The sequence below is a fragment of the Plectropomus leopardus genome, chromosome 8 (assembly GCF_026936395.1).
Source record: "Plectropomus leopardus strain MGB_pleo_1.0 chromosome 8, ASM2693639v1, whole genome shotgun sequence".
NCBI classification, from domain to species: Eukaryota; Metazoa; Chordata; class Actinopteri; order Perciformes; family Serranidae; genus Plectropomus; species Plectropomus leopardus.
In genome coordinates this window covers 3380578-3393770 of record NC_142183.1, presented here as the reverse complement: position 1 = coordinate 3393770, position 13193 = coordinate 3380578, and the positions used below count along the sequence as shown (strand labels likewise).

The window sequence follows — 13193 nt, the reverse complement described above, 5'->3', positions numbered from 1 at the left end:
AGGACACATACAGAGTTGCTAGGCAACAAACAAGCAGGTAAAGGGTTGACTTTAACACCCCTGCCAACACTCACACACACACTCACACACACACACACACACACACACACACACACACACACACACACACACACACTTGGATTGTGAAACACAGTGACATTTCTTGGGTTTACTACACGTGACGGCTGCTTCTCTCGCCTCCTGCATCTCCTTGGAGACGGCCAGCATTGCAGAATTGGCCTCCACACACACACACACACACACACACACACACACACACGCATAAACACTATTAATTATCTCCACTCTCATTCAAATCTGTGAATCATCTCTATTTCTGCAGCCAAAGTGGCAAAGAAGAAGAGGAAGAACAAGAAAAAAAGGGACGACACTGGCAGGCCGCGTCGTCCTCGAATTACCCACGAAACACACCGAGGCACACACTTTTAACACACACACAAACACACACACACGACTATGCCTGGGGCCCCCACATGGGGACCCAACATGTGAAAGAGACACAGAGAGGTGCTTTCTGAGGCCAACTGTTTGACAAAAAGCGAGCTCAGTTTGCATTCAGATGCACTGAGACTTTCACAGCGGCTGCTCTCTCGCTACAGAAGTAAACGCACTAACTGTCTATTTCCCCCAATTCCTCCTCTTTCTTCTCATCCTCACCTCCTTTCTTTCCTCTCCTCTTTCTCCTCTACTCTCATTTCCTCCTATTTTATCCCATCTCCTCCCCTTTGCCCTCAGCTTTTCTCCTCTTTGCTCCTTCTTCTTTCTTCAACCTTCGTCCTTTCTTCTTTCTTCTTTTAATTTTTCTTCTCCTTCAGTCCTCGCCTTCATTTCCTGTCATCTTTTCTTTGATGTGACCGCTTCTCACCTTATTTCTTTTACCTCCACTACTTTTCTTTTCCTTATTATCTTTCCTTCATTACGATCTGACTCAGGATTAGTTGGGAAAACGGTGATCTGACATTGAAATTGAAATCCACACCGTGACAGAGCAGCTGCGAGGACGGGACTTTCTTCATTCATCTGTTTCCGTCATTCATTGGTGTAAAAAAATGTGAAAGAAGAGATCAAAAGTGTTGCTCAATTTTATCAGGCTAGATGCAACATATGCGATGATCAGCAACACCTGAACGTTCACGGAAGATATTTACGAGCAGAAAGTTGCTCCATATTCGCCTGAGAAGAACCGACTTCAGGCATCCAATCAGAACTCAAGTTCGCCCAAAATCAGCATCTCTGACTCGATTATGGGGCAGTTTCCTCCTCCTCGGTGGTCGGTGAACACACAGTAAAGTGCCGGACTCAGAGGACACTGGGGGTGGGTGTCATTTTAGAAAAAACTGGGTCCACATGGGATTTTGACATCAAAACATTTTAAAAACTGCTCTGAGTGGAAAAATGCAAAGATACTGAAACATAAAACTAACGTATTAAAGCAGAAAATGTAAATTAAACCACACTGCCGTAATAAGTTTAGATGCTTTATTACTGTGAGTGAGTAAAAATGCCAAGGAGATGAAAAATTTGAGATTTGGACCGTGATGTGTAATGTGAGTTTCTTTCGTTAAAATTGATTGAATTCATTAATTCCCAGTGGAGAAACTCAGTTGTGGCAGCAGCTTACAGCAGCAACAGTAAAAGCAGATGAGTGATTAAAAGTGTCCATATATGCTAAAAAAAAAAAAAAACTATACAAGAGAGATGCACAATAATGATAACAATAACAAGCACTGCAATCAATTAATAAATAGATAAATAAACAGATATGGAGGATTATGAACAGGCCCTCAAAGTGACTCATGCATACAATTCCCAAGTTTATTTTATTAGAAAAATAAAATAAAATCGTTCAGGAACTGGTATCAAAATCAGGGTATCGGAAATTTCTGATCGATACGTAGTCCCACCCAGGAGAGAAAGAGTCCACCTGCTTCTCTTCCATATACTCCCCCTTTTTTCTCCTTCCTCGCTCTCCTCTCACCTCCTTCCCATCCCTCTCCCCTTTGCTCTCATTTCCCCCTCTGCCCCTTCACCCCCTCCTCCTCCTCCTCCTCCTCCTCCTCTGCTGTCCATATCTGCTGATATGCAGCAGTCATGAAGGTCACATAGCTCTGTGTCTGAAGGACGCGCGGGGACGGTGGATGCAGCATAGCTGCTATGCAGTACAACATGTGAGTGTAGCATGGAAACAGTGAGTGCAGCTATAAATATAGAGCGCAGCCGGCACCGTGACTCCTTCCTCCCCTTCCCTCTGTACTGCTGCCTGCAGTACCTGTAAAAGTGTACAAGTATCAGACTGAAGAACTGCACAACACATGTCAGAATTATTGAATTCAGCTTGAAGCTGCTCAGCCTCCGTCTCTCTTTTATTTATAGGCTCGACATCCAGGAAGAAGCAGCTAGTTATCCAGAGCAGGGCTCCACCTATATGAGGGGTTCAAAGGCCAACCTCCGAATCCGCACCGGAGCTGCAGACAGCAGATGTACCGTCCCTTGATCGACTTTATTTTCGTAACCCTTTAACACCTGGATCATCGTCAGTTTTCTTGTGCTACATTTAGAGGCCTTTCAAAAGCATTTAATCATCTGAAAACTGAGAAAAGTGGTTTGATTTCTTTCAAAAACACTCAAAAAAACATAATGAGCAACTTGACAAGAAATGTCCCACAAACTGCAAAAACTGAGGAAACGATGTGAAAATTAGCTGAAATTATTCTTAGATATCATCAAGAAACAGTGGAAAAAAGTCCAGAAAACTATATTTAAAATTATATTATATTATATTATAAAATTATGACTAAAAAATTATGTTATATGTTATCACTTTCTTGCGGTCAATTTTTGTTTTTTCACTTTTTTTTGTTGCTTTTTTTAAAGTAATTTTCCAAATTAAATCAAAGGTTTAAATTAAATATGTATTAAGCTGCAATAGCTGCATTTTTTTCGATCTTCTATCACAATGTGAAGTCATAGCAAAGAATAATGAATCATATTAAGTAACTGATCCAGAACAGACTGATGAATTTCCTCCAAATTAAATTCTGTGTCAGGTATGCTCATTCTGCTGCCCACGGGAGCTCATAAATTAAAATTTGGAGAACGAATCTAAAAAGTATGGATGCTTAGGGAAAGATAGATAGATCATTTATCTCTCTGCTTTATTAAAAGGTAACACAAACCAGCATGTTGTGTGCCATCACCCGTGTCATCTAGCAGGATTTCTGGAGCTAAAATTATTCAAACACTTGCCCATCGAACACCATGTGGAGTCACAAGTTGGCTGGTGTTGCTCCAAATGTGAAAGTTTCCATGCCAAACAGTTACAAGTTTACAACCTCGCAAAAAGCTCATCTATTCATGCTCTGACTTAGTTTGCTTTGCTTGGAACATCATGCTTTTTATTTATTTTTACCGCCTGTGTTTCCTCACTTCAATGGAGCTATTCACGGATATCTGGTCAGAGGAGATCTGACAGAAAGATTGCTTGGACTATTATTGCATTTTAAGCAACTGTTAGTCTTCTGTGGACATTTATTGCTTTAATTTCATAATATCACGGCTGCTGCCAGCACAGAAGCGTGTTAGTGTAAAACATCAGTCAGAGTACCTCAAGTTATAACCACTGACGTGTTTAAAGCAGCTCGTTTAGCGATTATGTGGAGGATGCATAGATGTTTTTAGATTCCAAGTTATTTCAAGTCCGAACTAAAAGCACATCCAGTGCATCACGGCCTTTATGTGAAACCATTTTTCAGCGAGGCTCTATTTTTTACCGAGGTCTGACGGCTAAGAAAGTGTCTCTCTTCCCCAGGGCTCCCGACACTGCGCTTGGCCCAGATAGACACAAGGCTAACCTGCAGGAAGAGCCCACTGTGGTGCTGCGATACCACTGATGCAGACTGACAATACACACCAACTTTAACAGTAAACGGAGCAAATGATGTGCCAACAAAAGTCTAAATTTAGGACGTTTGTGTTGTAAATGTTGAAAATGTTGTAAAGTTTGAACTCTGCAACTTCACATTTCCTGTATAAAATAGTGTGCAAAAGTCCTGATGCATACATTGTGAAGTTCTGGGCCAATACAGATGTTTAAAATGACTTTTTTGCATTTTCTTTATGTTGTTACTTATTTTCCCTTTTTTGGCACATTCAGGCAGATTTTTTTACTATATTTAACAAATCATAATTCCCTTTCTAATATCTATTCAACTGTAAATTGCTGTGTTAAAATCAACCAAATTTTCCTTCAAACAGCTGCAAGTTTCTTGCCAAAAACTACATTTTACAAGATTAAATTCAAACACAACATGAAAATGTTATAATCTACTTTCGACCACGACTGATTTTTACTAAAAATATCTGAAAAGTATCATAATGCAACTCGCCCTGCGTGCACGTGGTGTTGGAAGAATTGAAATAATGGGTTTGCAACATGGAATATTCATGTGATATTCATGCCTCCTCAAGTCGAAACAATAACATTTTTTTTTACGGTTTTATTATTCAGTGTTAGTCGCTTTGCATATAGAGCAACATAGATAAGTTAGAGAAAGCTTTTATTAGAATCGGAAATATTTTGTGAGTTTCAGGGGATGTAGTGGTCTGGGACAAAACCATTTTGTATTATAAAGCTTCAAACTGTTGTCAACGTGTTGTTTAATCGCTCTGAGCAATAAAACACAGCACATCTTCTTTGTAGAGTCCATTTTGTTTCCATGTTATGACCTAAAGCTTATGAACACGCCAATATCGGAAGAATGACTCCCCAGTTCAGGAAATGGGACCATTCGAGAAGCATGCGAACGCAGCAACAATACAACCTTTGTTAGCTTTTAGGTTTTTTTTTAGTTTTTAAATGTTCCAGGGACACTGTCTCTACACTATTCAGACACTAGTCTCCAGAAATGTTTTTAAAACCTGCACGAAATGAACGTGAAAACAGAAAACATCAGCCGCTGCCATCAGTGAACGTCTTCTTATTTGCATACAGACCGACGGCAGTCAACACGGCACATACCAGCCAATAAACTGATGCAACCTTAAGTATATAAATGACAGTTTGGTGTTAATTTATTAAATAAACTGATGAAACCCAGCACATGAAGAGATTGCAACTCAGTCTATCAAATTCAGTTGAATTAGCTGAACTTTTTGACTCGTCAGTATCATTAACTTAAAGACTTCATTGGCCAATAAGACGTCTTGAATGGTTTAAAAAAACTCTGCAGACAACAACTGATGTGGTTTTAATGCAAAAATGCGTCTCTGAAAGTGACAAATGTGGCATCTGAACGTCACCTGGAGGTAGAATTAAACAAATCCAATTACATAAGGAACGCGCCGCGTAATGACTGGACAAAATGTGAACTAGATGTTGAGGGAATTAAATGGGCTGTAACTCCAAATGACAACAATATTCTCCTTTAAGATCCAATTTCACCCGAGCCCATTTTAATCAGACATTCAGCAGCTGCTCTTATGCAGAAAGCGGCAGCGGAATGAGCTTCGGTCTCTCGGATCAACAACAACATTAAGACGTGCGAGGCTTTGAGCGTCCTGACAGCCTCGCGTACGTTTTCATACTGCCTCAAACGACCATCTGACTCCAAAACAGCTTCTGAAAAAGTTCAACGTGAGCAGAAGAAGGCTGTGTGGTGGCCTCCGGCCTGATTTACTGGCCAATGAGAGCTCTGCAGCAACAACACACACCACCAGGTTGCTCAATAAAGAGTGTAAAGGTGACGCGCTGAGGTCGAGTGGGCGTCCAGGAAATACAAACGAGTGAAACCGCTTTGAGACAGCAGAACATAATGCAAGAGTTTGACCGCTTTCACTTTTCTACAAGTACATTTGATCAAGTTTCATCACATGAGCACTTTGTCCTCCACACACACAAGCACACACACACACGGTCAAAAGTGACCTCTCAGGCATGCAAGTTACAGAAGCTTTTTAGGCACGTCCTCGAGGCACAAAGAGTGCTCCCCGCTGAAACAGAGGAGGGTATTTTAGTCACGCGCACACAGCTATAAATATGTTGTGTGCTTTCATGTTCGCATGCAAGTGTGAGTGTGTGTGCAGAGAGGTGACAGCAGATGCAGCCTTCCTCTGCAGCCAGTCCTATCCATCACTGCCAGGACAGCCAGGTGGACACACACACACACACACACACACACACACACACACACAGGAGTGCCTACACAAGTGGTCACAAGATGCATGCACAAAAGCAAGGAAAGGGAAAAATAAAAGCATGACTAGGCATTAACACATCTACTAACATGAGCTTTTACTGCTGAGCCAGTTGCACGCAACACGACCCGAGGTCGAGAGCGACCAGGATATCCAGAGCCTGGAGAGCCTTGATCTTTGACCTCCTTTAAACCTCAGAGGACGCCAAGGTGACTAAAACGTCAGATATTTATGGCAGCGGTACAAAAATACCAGCTTTAATAGCTCTGTGGGAACACACTGCACCATCATGGACCGCTGCAGGTATGAAGCAGTTGGCCAGTAAGCGTCTTGCTAAAGGCCACGTCAGTCAGATTGGATGACACACGGTCCATGACTTCACATGCACTTCCTGCGCTCAGCTGCAGACGGTTGGGATGACTGTGACAGTCCAAAGGTTATTTTGGAAGAACACTGGCAGCTCCTGCTGAAGATGTTTGTCAGGGCAAAGCTTAACGCTGCGTTCTCGGCTAACCGTGCTCTCAAACAGGTTAACCCCGCTGTGATCAAGAATCACTTTCTTCCAGGGGAGACCTGCCAAGAAAACAGCACTGAGACAAACAAACCACAAAACCAAAACGCAGTCAAAGCCACGTACAAAACAGGAAGTCTGCACCATGAAGGGAAAAGCAAACTGTCAAAAATAAGGCAAAAAGTTTGTTATGGGAGCTCCAGCAGAGAATGACAGCGTCAAACTCATTTGAATCTCTGCACAACTGAGTAAAAGGTTTTGGAAATACTGTGGGTCCACAATCATTGGAAAATGCTTAATAAACTCAGAGCGTATGATAAAAAATGCACAATATGAAGAAGAAGATTTGGTCTTTGTCTGTCTGCTGTTGAAAAGCACAATAAATCGCAATATATCTCACAATATACGTTATCACAATATACATCTAACAATAATAAGCATGTTGCAAAACATTTATAAATTGCAATAACATTGTCATGTGACCTAAGTACGGTAATAATATCTCATCCGGGGCCAGTATCCCTACTGCAAGGTAGAGTACAACTGAACATATCCAGAGTTTTAGGGGTTAAATTTAGGATGGTCAGCTAGCCAACACACACACGGTCTCAAAAAAGAATAGATTTCTGATAAAAATCAACAGTTTCAATCAATATTAGCCAAAGAAAGACTTTATCTGATCCACAAACACACAAACACAAGCACCAGCTGTTCACGGAGCAGCTACAGATCCTCCAATATGGCGGCCTCTGTGGTCGTGTGAATGGAGGTCACACCTGTGCGGCGACCGTGCAGCGCTTCATGATGCATGCTAATGTTAGACTGAGCCCTAAGCAGCTCTGTGCTTTACATGTTGACCTGCGGGCCACGGCGAGCACACGTTTCATCATACGAAGGAAGCACACACGATGCAAACACACACATACATGCCGACGTGCACAGAGAGCCATGCAGGCCGCTGGCAGCGAGCGGCGGATCAGTTGCTGCTACGATCAAGTATCAGACCTCCCACTGTGATGAGAGGTGTGTGTCTTTACCATACATACACACACAAACACACACACACACACACACACACACACACAAAAACCTGTATCAAGTGAGGGATCTGCTCGTATATCTGTGAACCAGCTCACCTCAGTCCCCCACTTAGTCACCTCACACCACCGGCTCGCTGTCACCGCTCCACACACGCACACACACACATACAAGGACACCGTGTGCACATATGGCAGTCACTTATACATGCACACACACACACACACACACACCTTGTCATACAATCACTCACACACACAAACACACGGAGGCAGTGGAGGGTAGCCGGTGCAATCAGCAACTCCGTCCTTGAGCAGAGTGAGGAATGCCGGGGTGACACATCATCGCAGAGGCAGCTCACATGCACACACATGCACGCACACACACACAAACACACACGCCACAGCAATAAACTGCAGCTTTTTCTGGTCGATGCATTATGCAAATGTACAGTATAAAGCTGGAAGTTATGCTCAACATTGACATGATTAGAGGACAAATGCAGTTATTTATTTATCTGATCATTAATATGTGTTTCAGTGTGTTTATGCCCTTAACCCTTGAAACCTGAGCCAATAGGCTTCATTTCTTTCAAAAACATGGGAAGGAGGCACTGACCGACAAAATAAATGACACAAAAAATTGCAAGAAAATTGAGTAAAAACTACAAGATAATCAGCTCAAGATTAGTAGAAAAATAATAATAATTAAAAGTGAATAAATATATAAATAAACAAAATATATTTTTAAAAATAATAATAACAATAAAGTAATATGACCTAGAAAAACTGCTTAAAGTTCTAATAATTCTGTAATAGCATTTTAATATGTAAATATGATAATCTCTCCTTGACATTTTTCCAGAGCTTTTTTTTTAATCTGCATATTTCTTGCAATTTGTGGTACATTTCTTACAATGATGCTTGTTGCTGTTTTTTTCCCACGTTTCCCAATTTGCTGGGGGTTAAAAGGTTTAAATACTTGAGAAAAGCATCTGAAAGCAGCACAAGAAAAGTGATGTCGCTCCAGGTTTCAAAGGATTAATATACTCCTTTATTATGCGGACATTTTCAGTTGTTTCCTTGTAGCAATGAGGATTTCTGCTCTCTTTCTGCAGCCTTTTCCCCTTTCCTCTCTCAATATACGTCTTTTTCTGTCTTTATCTCTTACACTCTGTTTTCAATTAAACTGAAGAGATGCTTCATCATCCCTCTTGATCCTCTCATCTCTCTGCCCTTTTCAACTACTTGCTTTACTTCCCTAACTTTATCTCCGTCTCATGTATTATTTCTTTTTGGAGCTTCTCTACATGTCATATTTTTAAGCTACCATACAGAAGGTGCTTTTTTTGGTCTTTAAAATATAATTTCTGATTTGAAAAATCATGCACACCTCTCTTTCTTTACTGACAGGAGAGTAATTTTCATTTCTTTGTCATTTTTCCCCAATTAAGCGATCAAAATCAGTCTCCAATTTCAGTCTGAGGCGGCAAGACAATGTCTGAAAAAAAGCCTTAAAAGGTTTGAGCTTAGCATTAGCATAATGAGTAATACACGGCAGGAACAAATCCTGCCATACGCCACTTTAGAGGCCGGAGAGGGAGGAGAAGAGGAAGGAGGAAAGAAGAAAGACGTTTCTGCTCACTCCCATTGGACGCAGAGAGTCCGACACTATTTCCACCTGCAGAGGTCCAGAAATGTGAAGACTAGGCTGCTTAGCCGAATGTGAGCAGATAACGCTGGCTTAATGGCTTAACACACGCAGAATTAGTCCAGTACAACCAGTTGCTCTGCTCCGGAAGTTCCAGTACAACACACTGCTGTTTGAATCGAGCGTCTGAAATGTTGCTGAGCATTGAAATAAGCTCCAGCTTTGATTCATTCTTCTGCACATAGGAGATTAAAAATAAATGCAATTTATTTTCACAACTACCACACAGAAAAACGTTAAATTATGATTGCAGAAAATGGAAATATTTAGTTAAACAGCTACTGAAAAGTTGTGCAGGTTTTTGCTTTTTGAAGTTATTTTCTAAGACTGGAATGAAGAGGTGCTTCTTTCTCTTAATGTTTTCTTCCACGTTAATGAACCATAACCTTCAAAAACAAGCACCTGCATGAGACTCAGGAGGTAAATAGTCACACCTAGTGCTTTAATATCAAGTGCTTCCTGTTCCAGTGCAAACCCACAGAGAAATGGTCTTGTTTTTACCCAAACATTTTGCCAAAAAGGGCTCATTTTCCTCATGTCAGCTATGTTTCAGAAGTTTCTTCAGTTTTTTCTGAGTCTAAAGACGCTTTTATGGCAGCAGCAGCAGCAAGAAGAGACTCATTTCACTAATCTCACAGATGGTTAAATGTGTGAGATTTGCCTCAAAAACACAACAACAGTCTGCCCCGGCACGCGCACACACACACACACACACACACACACACACACACACACAGGCTAATGATAAGAAAGCTTGAAATGTTCACATTCAAGCAAAGTCTGAAAACAATCGAGGAGAGGAGAGGACAAGGGGAGGTGATAACAGAGAGGGAGGAGGAGAGGAGAGATGCGGTTGTGAGAGTAGAAGTGAGGAGAAGAGGTGAGGTGGAGAGGAGAGGACAGTGTTTGAAGAAAACAGATTAGGAGAAAAATCTGGATGAGGACACCAGTGAGAATCATTGACGGAGGAAAAGGAGGCGATAAGGACAAGAGGAGACAAGTAGAAGGAGGAGGTGCAAGGACGGAGGAAACAAGAGGACAAAATAGGGACAGAGACCAAAACATCAACAGTCGAATCGATGAATCAACAGAAAATCCGAGAGGATTTAAGAGATTTTGCCTCCAAACTGCTGCAGAGATTATCACACACACACACACACACACACACACACACACACACACACACACACACACACACTTTCACACAATGCAGCGACCCCTGGAGTACCGAGAATCACAGTGTGTGAGACGTCTGACAGTGTGTGTGTGTGTGTGTGTGTGGCCTCCCTGCTGGACCGCGGCGCACGTGACGGCGAGCCTCATGCAGCAGCAGAGCCATATTAGGCAGAAAAGAGAGAGAGAGAAACAAAGACAGAGAGACCCAGACTTTGTACTGCAACCTTTGACATCCTGGTTTATCTCTAAATACAGCTCTGCAGAAAGTGAACCTGCTTCTGAGGGGTGTGTGTGTGTGTGTGTGTGGGAGAGTGTGTGTGTCACTGCAGCTGTGCCAAATACAAAAACCACAGTGTGTGTGTGTGTGTGTGTGTGTGTGTGTGTCTTTTTGTGTGTTTGTAAGTGTGTGTTCATCATCAGACGTGAAGCCGCGCGGGCTTTGAACTTCCCAGCTGTCCCATCAAAAGATCTGCTTCCTCTCTACATTACACACACACACACACACACACACACACACAAATACACAAACACACACAAACACATGCACATTTATTTTGCCATTATGTTCTTGCTGGCCCACAAAAACACACTGAAACACACACACACGCGTTAAGACAGCACACTCTAAATGCTGTATGTACACAAACACCTGAGTGCCTGTGCACGCACGCACGCACGCACAGACGCACAAGCACACACACACGCACACAGTCTGCTTTTATTTTGCCTTCATGGCTATTTGTCCACTCAACACACACTTATCTGTCTGCATCTGGTCATTTCACTTTCCATCTGACGACACAGGACATGTGCTGCGTTCACGTGACGTCGGGAGGTCGTTGTTTCCGAGTTGGGAAGTCGTTCTCCCGTGTGTTTGTGTGCTTTGAGGTCGGAAAGTTGGAACAACATGGAAGCTACGAAGAAGATGGGCTGCATTTTAATGCTGAGCATTTAAACAAAAAGTTTACAGCTGTTTCCAGTTCATTTATTTTGTTTTTTTACATAATATAATAAATTATATTAGCATTATATATTATTATGTTTTATTTTATATTTTTATATAATTTTTTTAATTGTTGTTTTGTGTCTCTTTATGGTAATTGTGCGTTTTTGGGTCGGTTTGTGTCTCTAAATTGTAATTTATTGTCTTTTTTGGAGGTGTTTCATGTCTTTGTGTGGAAATTTTGTGTCTTTTTAGCCATTTTGTGTTTATTGATGGTAATTTGTGTTTTTTATTTATTGTCTTTTTTGGTCATTTTGTGGAAATTTTGTGTCTTTTTTATTAATTTTGTATCTTTTTGTTGTGATTTTGTGTCTTTTTTGGTCACTTAGTGTCTCTCTGAAGTTCCTCTGAAGCTCTTTGTGGTCATTTTAGGTCTCTTCCTGATCAGTTTGTGTTCATTTGAACCCTGGGCGTGTGCAAGGGAGGCCCACTCTGTAATCCATCCATCCACCAGCGTTGACCAGTGAAACATTATAATATTGCTCTATAATTACTTCAGCGTTTACTCAGCTATAATTCTATGTTATAGTTGTCGTATTTACGTAAGAAAAACATGTCAAAGAGCTTAAAAAACATCTTTTATTGTTTTTTTCTTGTCTGTTTCAGGTAGCAGCTGCTTTGGTAAAAACCCCTCGCTGTCACCATGTCTGCAGCAAATCTTTCACATGGCAGGCTGGAACTGGCCTTCACACACACACACACACACACACACACACACACACACACACACACACACACACGTGTGTGTGCTCGGACAAGGCTCAGGTAGCCGGTTAGCTCTGAAAATGTCGCAGTAAATAACACACGGGGTGGACAGACAGCTGATGTGAGACCTTGTGTGTCAGGGTGTGTGTGTGTGTGTGTGTGTGTGTGTGTGACCATGTTTATAGTGGCAGAACGACCTTCATGCCACCACCTCATTCTATTACTATACTACCCTCATCCCCCTGTCTTTTATACACACACATGCACACAAACAACACACACAAATGTGATTGTTTGTGTGCGTGTGTGTGTGTGTGTGCCAGACAGGAGTTTTATGTGTGCCCTGACCCTCAAACTGTGTGCGTGTGTGTGTGTGTGTGTGCAAGCAACACTCAAAGGTTCAAAGGGAGACCAGACAGATCTCTGACTTTGTAAAGCCGCCTCAGTCCAACCAGGAACAATGTTGCAACTGTTTTTCTCTGACACACACACACACACACAATCTCGAGGAAACACACACTTGAAAAAGGGGATGAATTATGGACGAACACTGTCACTCAGCAAATTTGCAAATTTGTGGGTGTTTGATGAGCTGTTAAGTGCGCGAATGTGTGTATATCTGTGTGTGTGTGTGTGTGTGTGTGTGTGTGTGTGTGTGTGTGTGTGTGTGTGTGTGTAGGATGTTCTTATGCAAGTGTTAGTCATCTCGGCTGTCTTGACATTTATTTCCATTCGAGACGAAGCTGGCAGATTTGCTTCCAGTCAATCATCAAACCGAGTTGCAGGATTACTACAAAACCACGTACAGTAGTGAAGTATTACTGCAGTATTTTATCA

General features: G+C 41.8%; 1 protein-coding gene across 3 annotated transcripts in view; it reads right to left on the bottom strand.

Annotated features, from left to right (window-relative positions):
• Positions 1–13193, bottom strand: part of ppargc1b (peroxisome proliferator-activated receptor gamma, coactivator 1 beta) — a 202777-nt gene that overhangs the window by 119399 nt on the left and 70185 nt on the right. The gene's annotated exons all lie outside the window — the stretch shown is intronic.